The sequence below is a fragment of the Temnothorax longispinosus genome, unplaced genomic scaffold, assembly GCF_030848805.1.
Source record: "Temnothorax longispinosus isolate EJ_2023e unplaced genomic scaffold, Tlon_JGU_v1 HiC_scaffold_77, whole genome shotgun sequence".
NCBI lineage: Eukaryota > Metazoa > Arthropoda > Insecta > Hymenoptera > Formicidae > Temnothorax > Temnothorax longispinosus.
The window spans coordinates 1-14,096 of record NW_027270637.1 but is presented as its reverse complement, the minus strand read 5'-3'; the positions used below and the strand labels follow the sequence as shown (position 1 = coordinate 14,096).

General features: G+C 35.6%; 1 pseudogene; it reads left to right on the top strand.

Moving 5' to 3' along the window:
* Positions 1–214: 214 nt before the first annotated feature.
* On the top strand, positions 215–10,014 carry LOC139825015 (fatty acid synthase-like; annotated as a pseudogene).
* Positions 10,015–14,096: the final 4,082 nt, after the last annotated feature.

The following is a 14,096-nucleotide window of genomic DNA, read 5'->3' as shown; positions in this document are numbered from 1 at the left end:
TCAACAAACTCCCATAAACGCTGTGCAAACGCCGTGAAAATGCTGTGCAAACTTTCAAAACGTTTAATAACGTCTTTCAAACGCTAAAACGTTGCAATTTCTGCTTTTTAAACGTTTTACTGACCAATTTTAAACGCTCAACAAACTCCCGCAAACGCTCACGTAAACGCTTAACAAATGTTTATGAAACTTCCTATTTTCGCCAGGGACAGAGCAGAATGTCTCGCATTAACCATGAAAACCTCATTGATGTAATTTATACATCTGTTAATTTTAAAGATATCATGGTAGCTACTGGCAGACTCAACGCTGAAATTATGGCACCGTACGAAAGCAGTAACGACTGTTTTATTGGCTTGGAATTTGTTGGTTTTAATACGCATAAGCAGAGGATAATGGGATTATGTTCACACGGGTATATAAGATATAGAGTATTAATACATATAGATATACGATAAAAAGAACTCTTTGCAATTGACAGGATTAATTTCTATTTTATATGAGTACCGTTAATTAGTATTAATAATGTTTTAATTTAAGTAACATTAATTAAAATTTAATATTAAATTAAAAATATGCAAGATATACGTCATTTTAAAGTAACGTTTAAATAAATAAATACATTTTCAAAATTTTTATGCATAGAGGAATGACGAACATTCTTGTGGCCGATAAATATCTCAATTGGATTATACCTGACAAGTGGACAATGGAAGACGCAGCAACCGTTCCGTGTGTGTACAGCACGTGTTACTATATATGCTTTATACATGAGGGGTAAAATGAAAAAGGGAGACAAAATCTTAATCCATTTTGGTACTGGAGGCATTGGTCAAGCTGCGATCCATCTTGCGCTTCACGAAGGTTGCGAAGTGTTTACGACAGTTGGAACTGTCGAGAAACGACAGTTTATAAGAGAAACGTTTCCTTCCATTCCCGAAGATAATATCGGAAACTCTCGAGATACAAACTTTGAACAAATGATTATGCAGCGTACAAAAGGTCGTGGGGTGGATATCGTATTGAATTCCTTAGCCGAAGGGAAATTACAAGCATCTGTTCGCTGTTTAGCAAATGGTGGCCGTTTTCTAGAAATTGGAAAATTTGATATGTTTTCCAATAATTCCTTGGATATATCTATCTTTTCTAAAGATATCAGCTTTTATGGCATTATATTAGACAACTTATTTTATTCAAAAGCAAAACAAAAGTCAAAGTTGTGGAAAATAATAACAGAAGGTTTAAAAGACGGTGCTATTAAACCACTATGCAGAAGAGTCTTTGAAAAAAATGAAATAGAAGCTGCCATTAGATATATGGCCACTGGAAAACATATTGGCAAGGTACAATTATTTCTTAATATACACAGAAATATGTAATTATGATACAGAACATTTTATCATATTAAATTAGAAACAATTCTTTGTTTCTAATTAATGCTATAAAGGTAGTAACAAATGTAGGTTTATTTAAATTATATTTGACCAAGAAACTTTTTGTATTTATATTAATAAATAACGTTAATTATTAATTAATTAAAATTAATAATAAAATTAATGATAAAATGCGAAACAATATCAATAATAAAATAAAATATGAAATCTTTGTTATTTATAATTTATTACTTTATAGAAAAAACGATTGTTTCTTAATTGCTTATTCGCAGATAATTATCAGAGTTCACAAAAAGGAAGAGCCTTTGGATGCTCCACTACTCGCTCATCCATGATATTATTGTTTGGAGCATAAATGCTACGTTATTTTAAGTGGACTTGGCGGATTTGATTTAGAGCTAGCAGATTGGTTGACTCTTCGAGGTGCAAAAAATCTGGTATTAACATCACGAACCGGGATCAGAACAGGTTATCAGCAATCAAGAGTAAAGCCCCTTGCACAATGCCAGGCAACAGGCAATAGGAACAGGGAATAGAAATCAGAAATCATGTATAAATGCAGAATAAACAGTGACACAGGCAATAGACACAGAGTTTCCGTCACGTTGGTAATTTTGTGCCTATTGCCTGTTGCCAACCAATCATAGCATTCAAACTTTTTAGGTTGTAATTAACGATTTTTTGGTTATTTCCTGTTCCTATTGCCTGTTGTCTGGCATTGTGCAAGGGGCTTAAAGCTATGGCGATCTTACGATGTGGATGTACAGATTTTTACAGTCGATGATAATTTGAAACATGAAGATTGTGAATCCCTATTCAAATTGGCTGAAGAAAGAGCACCAGTGGATGCCATATTTAATCTTGCAGTTGTTTTAAAAGATTGTATATTTCAAAATCAATCACCTCAAACGTTCGAGAATTCATTCAAATCAAAAGCATGGATGACAAAAAAAATGGACGAATTGTCGAGGAAGATCTGTCTGCAACTTCAACATTTTGTTGTTTTTTCCTCCGTGTCGTGTGGAAGAGGAAACACAGGCCAGACAAATTATGGGATGGCTAATTCCGTAATGGAGAGAATTTGTGAGAAAAGGATGGAAGTAGGATTATTACACGGTTTAGCGATACAATGGGGTGCTGTTGGTGATGTCGGACTCGTGGCAGATATACAAGAAGAAAATAAGGAATTGGTTATTGGAGGTACATTGCAACAACGAATATCTTCATGTTTGGAGACATTAGAAGTGTTTCTGTTACAAGATCGATCTGTTGTAAGCAGTATGGTTGTTGCTGAAAAAGCAAAAATTGGCGGATCAATGAATATTTATGAAACAGTTGCTCATATGATGGGTAAGCAGTTTTATGCAAAGCTAAACAAAGACAAATACTAAATATATATAATGGCCATGAAATAGAAGTAAAATCAAAATGTTATTCCAAGTATATTTATTGGAATAAGTAATATTTCAAAAAATATATTTTTTGCACAAAATTACAGGAATACTTATAATATTTGGAAAATTATCTTACAATTATTGCAGACTTAACACTTTAAGCCTTAGGAGGCCTCTACGTGTTTCTCTCGTTTTAATTATTGTATAATTTAGGTCCTAATCAAAATTTTTAGATTATAATTAATATTTAGAAAAAAGTTGTTTTTTCTGAAAATTTAGTCAGCGATAAAATGAGATCTCTGAAAGAAAGAAAGAGAAGATAAAGCAGAAAGCAAAATAAATTAATGTCCCTTGTCTTTTAACACAAAAGTATTCAACTAATAAATAATTTTGTCTAGAATTTTTGTTACGTATTATTCAAATAACAATTATATCGATTTATTCTACTGTTGTTTGTCACATAGTTTCCTTTGTACATGTAATTGTAATTAATAACGAATTCAGTTGGTCGCACTAGTGCGCACTGGCGCATTCAAATGTTTAACCGAATTCGCTATAAATAAAGTGACATCCATTGGTTGTCTACATCTCAATCAGTTTTAACAGTATCAGAGCGATGAACAGAGTGAAAGTTATCTTAACAAGTTTAAGAGCTATAATTGTTACACTTTTTAATAGTTATTACACTTTTTGATAGTTATCTCTACAATTATTTGTAAAAAAAATACACACATAAAAAAGGGAATTATACAGAAAGAGGGCAAGCTCATCGATTTTAATGACCTTGACATATGTTGTCAAAAACGTGATCTTGAATAACTTTTTCTTATACTTATAACTTAATCGGCGGTCATTGTTTATTTCAAAGTTAAGAACAAATGTAACTGAAAAATATAACAGTTTATGTCAGTGCTAAGGGAAGTAATTTGCTGATATGTGTATAAACAGTACATATGTAGGCGGGGGAGAGGCTACCCCGCATGCAGGGGTGGGTGGGGATGGACCTCGATTCGCGTGGAAAGTTGAAAACTTAAATCGTACAATGATATAGAACTTGTTTTGCCCTATTAAGCAGAGTGGGGTGGGGTGAACTTCAATGTAATCAAAGATCTGACCTAACCCAATTGTTGTATGGGTGAGAAACTTTTCACGCGAACCGAGGTCCACCCCTATCCACCCCTGCTTGCGGAAAAGAGGCGATAGCCCCTTTCCGCCTACACGTGTACTGTCTATACACACATATCAACAAATTACTTCTCTTAGAACTAATGTTACTTTATAATACTTTATAATAAAAAAAGTAATAAAATTGTGAAACTTTAATTTGCTATTTCTTCTAAACCAATGCCGTCCCTCACTTATTTTTTGCGTAGAATTACTCAAAAAGACTCCCTCCCCTTACAACATATTTAAGTGGCGATAAAATCGGTGAGTGCTGACCTTTTATGCATATTTACCAAGAAATGTAATAATTTGATTCTTAATTAAAATTTTTGTTATATATTCAATTTTAAAAGATTAACTAGAATAACATAAAATTGATTTGTATTATACAATTCTTACTTCATTTCAAAATAGGATTAAAGAACATAAACGCGGTGCCATCAAATATGCCATTGGTCGAAATGGGTATGTATTCGATGATGGCAGTAGAAATTAAGCAAATATTGGAAAGAGAGTTCGATATTTCCTTGACAACGCAAGACATTAGAACTCTAAATTTTGCTAAACTTCGACAAATGACAATTACAACCAAACAAGGAAAAATACACGATACAAACAAAATTGATCCAAGTAATTTGGAAGGCTTTGACATGTTGATTCAAAAAATGAAAGATGCAGACTTTGTACCAGATATTCTTGTAGAATTTATTACCAAAGAAAGAAGTTGATCGAGGCAATATATTTCTCTTACTAGGAATCGAAGGATGTTCAAGCGTATATAAAACTATAGCATCAGGAATTAAATCTTCGGCAACGTGTTTGCAACATGGTGTACTTAATATTCCTGATGAAAGTCATTCATTGATGAAATCAGCCGCTTATTTGCTGCCTGTAAGAAGATTAAATTTAATTAAAATATTTATTTTGATTATTTTTAAATAGTTTATAGGTATATATATAAGTAATATTTAACAATTAGAGGTACAAATCTTTCATATTATACCACAGCTTACACATACATTTATATTTATTTTCTTAGCACATATTAAAGAAAATGAAAGATCAAAGGAAATTTCTAATAGTGGGTTATTCGTTTGGATCCTTAATTGCCATTGAATTAGCAAGATTATTAGAAGCTAAAGATTTCTCAGGACGGTTAATATTAATAGACGGAGCTCCCGCCGATCAAATAAAATTTTGGACTAATCAATATTTGGACTGTACTTCGCCAGATGAGTTACAAAATGTGGTATTACTTGGTTTATTGGAAATGTACGCTATAATTAACAAGAAAAAGGTTAGTAAATGATAAAAAAAACACATTTTGATTCTTTATTATAAAAACTATTTATGTAATTTTAATCTTATATAAATTTAAATAAATTAATAACACACACATAAAATAATCCATTATAACATGAATATCTTCAGGGATTGTATTTGAATCTTGAAATAGTAAAACAAATTGTTTTACATTTTGTTTTGTATGTTTGTGTATGTGTCAAGATTAAATAATAATAATAGTTTTAGATAGAAAGCACAATAAGTGAGTATTAATAAATATATGTAAGGAATTTTAATGAAATGAATAAAAATAACAACAGATTTTATCATAGTTCGAGAAAATACACTAAATTTTTTATATTTATATTAATAAAACGCAGACGTTATATATATATATATATATATTGTCACGGTTTTTTGCACTCCCGGAGCGGTCCGGGGCGTGTGCCGGATCAAAAGGATAAAGGAGAGCGGGATGATAGGCCTCTCCGGTAATTCTCTCGCACCTCCGACACTCCGCGAAACAATCTTAAGGTTGGGCGCCAGACGCGTAAATTCGCGTCCGCGAAATCGCGAGAAACCAGAAGAGAGACGCAAAACGAAATAAGTCGGTGTGCGAGGGAATTGCTAGCTCGACCTAAAAGCGGGGCGGGGTTGATGAAAGACAGCGCGATATCCGGCGGGGTGACACGTAAATCATAACTTCAATCAGCTAACAAATAAAGAGTAACATTTATTGTGTAATCAATTTAGAGAAAATAATAATGGCCAATTGGGCTTCCATTAATAAAGCAAGTAGATGGTTGATAACGTGGGCGTCAAATTTGAATAACACAGAAAAGATAACGCGGACGCCAGAAAACACGGAAAATTACGCTAATTTAATAAACGCGCGGAAGGCGCCGGTATCACACCAGATAATATGAAAAGAAACTAACTTCCCGAAGGCTTCGAATTAATAGAACTGGCGACATCGGCAAAACATAATCGGAGTAACGTGAAATAATATTGCGTGAATTGGCACGACATGATAGCGCGTCACGCTCGGAGCGCGTGAACGCAAGGGCCCAAGGCCGTGCACGCAAAAAATTTTTCTCGTAAATACAAGTATACACGAACAAAGTAAATACCATACTAATCTTGCACGGCTAGGATATAGTCATAATATGCAAAAGATTTCAAGAAAGTATAGGAAAATTTAGAGAGCAAAAAATAAAACTATACGCAGAAGTAAATATTTCCATCAAGTATGGGACTTTCGAGAGCGCGTTTTACTACGTTAATTTAAAGACGAATGATTCAATTATATCTTGTCCGATTGTGTCTTATCCCGAATATCGCTGATGAACAAAAAACGAGACGTCTGTTGCAGTCATGTCAAAAAACATAAGTTGAATAAGTTGCCGTTATAGGCTGTGGCGGTCAGCTGTCCGCCACGTGCGAACTTAAGAACGCTGTAGGGACCCTGCCGAGCTGCCCTAGATATAAAGGTCGATGTTGAATCTTAATCACGCGAGAATATACCGGCGATGCGCTGCGTAGCGGGCGCGAGCCGAATCCTCTCGCCGCGCGAGCCCACGTTGCCGCTCGCGCCGCGCGCCTTTCGTCATCCACGATCGCGGTTACTATCGCATTTCTATGAAGAACATAGACTATTGCCAGATACGCAACGAATATTTCTATACAGTTTACAATAGGTACCATTCTAGATTATATTTTTCCTATACTGTCTTAAAAAACAACGCTCAATCCAAGACATGTGAAGTTGGCAATTCAAGCTACAACGTCGAATATACACATACTAATATGGGACTTTTTTTACTGTTCTCATATTTCCTTGTTAGTATGGCAAATTTATTTACCTTTAGGTTACAAGATGTATCTGATCAAACTATTACTTTTCTATTGTCATATATTAATTTCCGGTTGAATACGCGTATATCTTACCGGTACCTAGCAAATCTAGTAAATTTTATTATGAGTATTCTACATTATTCGAGAAAAATTTTCTGCGTGTGCAGAGATTTTGTCGCTAATAATCTTAATCTAACGCAAGAAATAATCGTAGTCGACCGCGGATAATAATCTTAATCTAGCGCAAATAATAATTTTAATCTAATGCGGATAATTTTCTTAATCTAACGCGAATGCTAATCTTAATCTAACGCGAATGATCTTCTTGATGTACGCAAAGAGTATCCTGGACGTAATTAATCAGTCAGGGTGAACCGTATTTTACCATCATTCATACCGCGAATAACATCCCAACGCCCGAAGTCAATCGGCACGAACAATATTCTCACGCAGATAACTCGACGCGGACGACACTCTCACGCGGTTATTATCCTACGCAAATGCTCGAAAACAAGACTCAGGCGCGAACAATACGGCAAGGCCGGTAGCATCAGGACGCAATCACGGGAATAATATCTTGGCACAACCGATACCGCGTAGATAATCTAAGTGTCCGGACGCGAATCGCGAGTAACGTAATTAAACCAGCGTGAACAACCGTCTGACGCAATTAATACTGTCACGCGATTAATACTCGGCCGGGTGAATTGCTACGCACAACGAAGCGCGCGGTCGTGAACGCGAAGGGCGTGAGACATGGCGTACTCGCGATATCGAACGTCGTCATTGACGCGCCTACTGTGATCTCCAGGAGCTCATAATTCCGGTCGCGGTTCCACGGCCACGAGATCATTCCGGAGTCCTTCGCTCTCGCCAACGATCGCTAAATACGCCTTGTCGGCGAATACGCTGATTATCGCGAACATTCCCGAGCGAGAGCGCGGCCCGAAGAGCGGTGTCGTGGCTTTACATGATAATCGTTACGCGAGGCAACCTCACCGCGTAGATCAGTACTCTCCAGAGGATCTTTCGCCGTTGTCCCAAAGAACGGAGGTAGTCGCCAGGACTCGGAGTGTCGAAATACGAGGCTCGAAATGTGACTGCGGAATTACCGCTACTGACTTATGCGTGCGTCGGCTCTCGAGGACGATACAAGAATACCACCGAAATTTCGCTCGATGGCGGAATCGATAGCGCGCCCCACGGGCGTACGCGGCCCCGCGAGGCTATAGCGCGGACCAATCAAGAGTGAGCTCACAGGCTCGCGGCGGATTCTGGCGTAGGGCCGTTAATCACGGTCTCTCGCAGGGCGCCTTACGGCCCCTGGTTCGTGCGGCGATTTTTCCCCAGATTCTCCCCGGCAGCGGACGGGACGTGATTGCCTCCGTATTCCTCCCTTTTGGTCCGGGAGTGGTGTACATCCACCCCGGAATCCGGTCAGTAGTGTGAGGAGGGCAGGTGAACTGATTGTGTTCCGGCGCGGCGTCCCGGGGCCCTGCCCTTACGGATCCGCCCGTCGCTGTGTCGCGCCGCGCGCGTGTCCTCTCGCGCTCTCCTGCGCTCGACGGCCCGCAAGCATCACCAAGATTTGGTTGCCGTCCTCTGATGGTTTCTCGCCTCTATCCCTGTCGTCGACTCCTCTTTCTCGCAATCCTCTTCATTCCTTCAGGAACTCCGGTTCTCGACGCGGTGAGGTGCCGCGCAAATAGTTCATAATAATAAAAAATAAAAGGGATTAGAATAACGCAACGCGGTAGTAATAGGCCCCCTGGAGATCTCGTTTTGATTCATTGAACCGTCCTCGGCACCGAAAGGTCGCGAAACCCGCGCCTTGTGACGGCGGCAGGACGCTGCAACGCTGCAGCGAAACTGCAACGTCACAACATATATATATATATATATATATATATATATATATATATATATATATATATATTGTGGCACAATTATTATTATTAGTCATAAAATGTTGAACTATTTACAGCTTGCGTTAGAGCTAAATAAATGTGACATATGGAACGAAAAGTTAAAAATATTTTATGCTTACTTCCCGAACGAGGTAGATGTATTGACCACTGAAAATAAAAAACTGATATATTTCACAGTTTACAATCACAAAGTTGCTATACAGGATTGTGATATTTCTTCATTACCTCGCCTTAAATCGCCTATAACATTGCTGAAACCCACATTTCCGATTGCTTCTTTTACTGAAGAGGATTATAAGACTATATGATTTTAGAAATAACAAGAAGCTTTATAACAAGAAACTTATTTTCAGGGTACCGAAGGTAAAGTGCAAATTCATTATGTGTAAGGTAATCATATCACAATGATGGATAACGACAAAATCATATCAGCTATTAACGAAGAATGGATAGAAGATAATATAATACAATAAATATATATACTTTATCGAGGGACGCGGTAACATTAAAACAAAATATTTCAAAGAAATTATATATCAAGAAATAAGATGTCTTTCTGATAATGTTATCCTACAATACGTCTTTAAAATTTAAAATAAGCATGTATAAAAAAATATGTACGCTTAAATTTTTGTGTTTAACAATATATTTCGAGAAGTAAAGAATCCAATTAATTTCAGACAATTATGCTTCTGTTATGTCTTAGAAAGACCATATCATAATTGTCCGAAATCGATTTAATTCTTCTTAAAATATATTGTTAAACACAAAAATTTAAGAGTACATATCTTTTTATATAAGGTCATTTTAAGGTTTAAGACGTATGAAACAATCTCTCAAGAATAACGCTTATATTTGATAGTATTCTAAGCAATTATTATGGAAACGGTAAGATATATATGTAAAATGTTTTAGAAAAAACTTTTATGATCTATTTATGTACGTTATAATTGTGTATTTAAATTTTCCAAAAATTTAATAAAAGTCTTCAAAATACTTCCACTATCATTATTATCTTCCTGAAAGGACTATGTCCAATTTGGGCCCCGAGTGAACAGTCATGAGTTATATATTAATCGATTAATCTATATAGGAGGGTACTCACGAAGTACGAAACGAAAAGTTTTAAAATTGCCTATAATTGAAGTCTGGTGAGCGTACGGACCTAACCTAAATTATAAATTATTAAAAAATAAAAATTTATTATTATTATTTTAGAGTACTCTTCAAACCATTCAACTTTTGTTTAACAAATGTTTTTCTATCTTTTATATATAGTTTCGGAAATATTCGGCCCGAAAGAGAAAAGTCAATTTTTTTCAAAGGGATGTTTCAGCCCCTAAATATGCGTATGGACACGTATAAAAAAATACGTGTCCCTCGTTTTTGTCTAGAAAACAACATTTTAAAAGCTCATCAAAATCGGAGAGGGACACTTCCGTATCTTTCCTTGTTAGCCGTGAACTGTATCAAATACATTCTAGACATATTATTTCAATGTCTTTGATATAATCCGTTATCGCCGTCACCGCGGAAAGGCCTGGATGCAGAGAAATCAGATCAGACCAGTGGTAGGTACATGGTCATAATAGCGAACTTTGGACAGCTTTAGCATTCAGAGGACTTGTTACAAAGTTGTGCCCATGGAACTTTTCAATCCTCTTTGATGCCCTACAATTCTAGCCATGTCTGATTGCTGTTCACTAAGGGCTCATTTTTTAATATAAAACTGAGCATAGTCCTTTATAGATTTCTTTTATAAATAAAAATTAAAAACATTTTTATATCTAATCTATTCATTAATAAATAATAATGTTGTTCTACAACATTACATCTTTCAGAAATAAGATAAAAATTTGTCATACGCGTTGCTGTCGCTTTTATGTAGGTATTAGAACTTGCGGCTCTTTTGTGCAGTGCAGTACGACATTTCTAACATTACATTGTAAATTATAAATAATATTATAGTAAGAGAGAGTAATAATAATATAATTTTTATTTTTGCTTCCTAGAATTACTAAACCTTCCGTTTCTTTCAGTCTCTATAAGTTATTTTCTTTTTAATATCTTAATCTATTCTCTTATGCTTTTATATGTCTCTATTACTTTTTTCTATCGCGTTTACATACTAATTTTTAAACGTACTTAATAATATTAAATAATTTTTAAATGTTTATAAAATAAATGTATATTTTGTATCATTTATTATAAATATTTCAATAATTTATTGGACAAAAAATATTTCCAACATGATGATTTCTTGTATCAAAATCACCTTGCTACAGTTATATCGCTGCAATCTTTGCGATGTCAAATTCTGTTGAAGTTTCTTCAAAACTTATTTTTATTAGATTTCTCTTAATTCTTTTGGTCTGTCATTCATACATTCATTTTTAACTCTTCATACATTTATTTTGACTCTCTCCTTCCCTCCTCTCTCTCTCTCTTTCTCTCTCTCTCTCTCTCTCTCTCTCTCTCTCTCTCTTTCTCCCTTCCCCCCCACTTTTTCACTCACCCCTCCACCCTTCCTCTACTTCCCTCTCCTACGTCTCTAGTCTGTCTTGTCAGCAGCATCAGAAATTATTATTACGGGTGTGTTTGTATCAATTCATTTACATTGCATATAATAATATTGTATGCAGGCATTGTAAAAGCTTCTTGAGGGACAAATTCGTTAGGAATGTATCCATACATTAACTGAAATTGATACTGAAAGACAAAAAATATTACTTCTTGTATAATTAAAACCTCAGGATTGATTACACCGATTTTATTCGGACTGTTCGCAATCGACAGTTTAAATCGACATTATATTATCAGAAAAATGCCCTTAAATTGTCAGCCAGCTGGTTTAGTTTCTGGGACAAATTTTAGTCAACAGCTTGTTTGTGACGTAAAAATTTCAGATAAACTTGGTAGCACCTTGGTACCTTGACATTTATGCAACGACATATAGTCACTCAGTTAGTCATCCATTCTGTTGTAGGTACTTAGCGTCGCTTAACAATTTTACATAAAATTAAAATTAGCATAATGCACTCGACGTCAAAGTTTAGCGGATATTATTTATATTGTGAATGCATAAATAAATACGTGAATATATCTGTCTCGGGGGGGGGGGGGTGTTAGGCCCCGGCTGCGAGTTGGTCTATAGTTCGAAGAACCACAGGAGGTGTGTTGCGTCTCCTCAATGCGAAATTTAAGCGAAATAAAAAACGAAAGCAAGCGACTCACCTTTCGATCGGCCGTCGTCTCCTGGAGGGATTCGTCCTTCTTAAGGCAGGCGCAAGCAGGCACGTGCGGAGGCGGCAAGCAAGCAAGGACAGGCAAAGCAGACAGAGCAGGCAAGGCAGATAGCAAAGCAGGCGAGATCGCACTCTCGGAGTAGCGAGCACTAAAGGCCTCCCGGAGGTTTGAGTGAGCACGAGTGCGGAGATGTGCTTCCCGAGACCTTGTTAAGATGAATGAGCTCGCAGTCCTGCAACGTGCCGCGAGCAAGCAATTTGTTCTCCCCTTTTGTGACGCGTGCTCTCGTAGGGTGCGCCGATCGGTATCGATACCGAGCCGCGATCTGCCGACGTTTCGCGCGAGTCATCCAAATTAAAATAATGTACCGAGTCGAAAATACCAATACTAACGAAAGTAACTAATACTAACACTAATACTAATAATGACGAAACTATTTACAGTGGCGAGCGCCAAACAATATCATGCAAAGTAAATATAACAGTGAGATTGAATCAATGCACATTTATATGTCACGCGTGAATTATATTTTATAAATTTATAAAACTTATCTTTTTAAAAGAAGGTACGAAAAAGACACCAAGTATATGCGCCTGTCTATCTACAAAAGGTATGATATCAGAAAATGGCCTTAAGTAGAAATAAATCTTTGAAAAGAAGCTGTGTATATTTTAATCTTTGAAAGAAAGCTGTTATATATTTTTAAAAAATGTAATAAAAATTTAAAAAATATTTAATGCGAAGAAATTTGACGCTGCTACACCTGAAAATATTCGAAAGCAATTAAAATGTGTGTGTATGTATGTCATGTATGGGATGAACATAATAATTTAATTTAATATTATATATTAATATTAAATATAACATAAATAATATCTATTAATATATTATAAATTCAAGCTATCCGATGTAGCAGCACCAAGTTTTTTTTGCATTACATATTTTTTTAAATTTTTTTTTGAATATACAACAGTTTCTTTCCAAAAATTTATTTCTACTTGGTGCAATTTTTTGATATCACACTTTTTGTAAGTAGATAGTCGCGTATACGCGTTTTTTTGTATCTTTTTCATAAAGAAGTAAATAAATTTTTATAGATTATTAATAACACAGTTTAATTTATTTGGTAAAAAAACGGTCACAGAGCCGTAACATTGTACACTGAAGATGGCCTGGTTCTAGGCCGAAACGTATGTAAAGTCTTCGACCTAATTAAAAAAGTTTTTTAAACAATAACACTCTGTTACGGCTTTGTGCCCCCTTTTTATTAACCCTTAAATGTCCCCTGGGGTCCAGCGGACCCCAGACCTTTTACAATGATATATTTTCAAATGTTCTTGCTAAAAATGGAGCTCATGCTCCCATTGATGATAGTTGAGTGATTGACCTACCCGTTTGTACACTTAGCAGTACTCAGTTCACTTAATTTTTTATACTATGTTGAAATTGAAATTTTAACAATATAAGCATTTTATTCTCTTTTCTAAGCCTTGAACAACATTGAAAAAATTTTTCATAACTAAAGATAAAAAAATCAATGAGTAAGGAAACTTTTTTCATGCCGGGGTCTTTTAGACCCCTCATGTCATTTACGAGATTCTTGAGAGGTGTGGCATTTAAAGGTTAATATTGATTTTTAATCATTTGAGCCTTCTAAAATTAATTTATTTAGCTTTCATGCAACTTGTTATATTTTACTAATTATACTAATGAGTATCCACTGTCAATTTTGATGCTTGGCTAGTTTCAACATGCGATTGTTTGTATGTATGTACTTATGTAAATTGTACATATATTTTTGAAACAATGGAAAAAGTGGCAATCACTGTTTT